The sequence below is a fragment of the Tupaia chinensis genome, unplaced genomic scaffold (assembly GCF_000334495.1).
Source record: "Tupaia chinensis unplaced genomic scaffold, TupChi_1.0 Scaffold134689_1, whole genome shotgun sequence".
Lineage (NCBI taxonomy): Eukaryota > Metazoa > Chordata > Mammalia > Scandentia > Tupaiidae > Tupaia > Tupaia belangeri.
In genome coordinates this window covers 1-1,161 of record NW_006194973.1, presented here as the reverse complement: position 1 = coordinate 1,161, position 1,161 = coordinate 1, and the positions used below count along the sequence as shown (strand labels likewise).

The 1,161-nt window shown below is 54.1% G+C and overlaps 1 long non-coding RNA gene across 1 annotated transcript; it reads left to right on the top strand.

The window, feature by feature from the left end:
- Nucleotides 1–133: 133 nt before the first annotated feature.
- LOC102490700 (uncharacterized) lies at nt 134–908 on the top strand. Its single transcript, XR_336350.2, has 3 exons — nt 134–267; nt 453–616; nt 767–908. It is a non-coding gene; the product is annotated as an uncharacterized LOC102490700 (long non-coding RNA).
- Nucleotides 909–1,161: the final 253 nt, after the last annotated feature.

The following is a 1,161-nucleotide window of genomic DNA, read 5'->3' as shown; positions in this document are numbered from 1 at the left end:
ATAAGAGACACAGGGACAGAGGGAACGTCACATACCAGGAATGTATCCACTGCTGGAACAGAGTGCACTGGGCTGTAGGAGGGAGGAACGATGGGGTGGGGTAGAAGGGGCAGAAGGGCATGGAGGGGGCGGACCTTCAGCCTCCTTGCACCCAGCAGAGTGAGGAGCTTAGCTGGTCTCTCCAGGGAAGTCCTGTTGGTCACTACCAGCACATCACAATCTCCTGGAAGCATGATCTTCACTCCCTTCCTTCCACCTGCTGAAATGGTGAGAATGATTTCCCTCTATTGTCATGGACTGTCCCTTACGGTCCTAGGGGTTGGGGCTCTGCAGCTCACTGCTGTATCTCTAGCACCTAGAACAGGGTACGGAATGCACCTGGTCATTGCGAAATGACGTAACAGGAGCCGGGTCCCGTCAGTACGAGGCTATTTATTTATTCTGTTTTGCAGTACATGAAAGGTCTGCAAAAAGACCCCAAGGAATGTGACGTCTGGTCTGGCATGAAAGAGAGCACATCTGATGGCACAGTCTCATCCTGGGAGCCTGCTCTTCTGGGAGGGTCTTGGTGGGCCCAGTTCCAAAGAGCCTTGGCATGTCTCACCAAAACCTTCAGGTGAGGGCTTGGAGCCGGCTTCTGCTTCTCTCACTACTCACAGCCAAGCTCACCTGCCTCCCCTTCCTGTTCCATCAAGAGAACCCCAGGCCAGGCCTGAATTCCCAAGGGCTCCCAGGGGGTCACTTATCACTCTGCTTTCCTTTCTAGGGGAAGATACTGGACACTGAGAAACTGAAACCCGGGGAGCCAAAGACACAGACCTGTGAACGGTCTTCAAGACCCATCTGCTGCCCCATGCCCCTGCTCTTCCCCACTGTATCGGCCACTGGGCCTCAAATAAATGCTGGCACGCTTGACTGTTTCTGCTTCCTCATACTTAATGTAGCTTTCAACACTGACGCCGCCCTCAGGTGACTTGAGACTCGACAGCTTTGCTGGTGGTGGGCTATGGAGGGATGGAGCTAATTAGCATGACCCTTAGCCCTGGAAGGCCATCCACCCTCCTTGAGGCAGTGCTGCTTATTCCTCATACCTGGTTGGAGTGGATGGCGACCAGTTCACAGTGAGTTTTCCACATCTGACAGCTCTGACGCTGCTGGGGA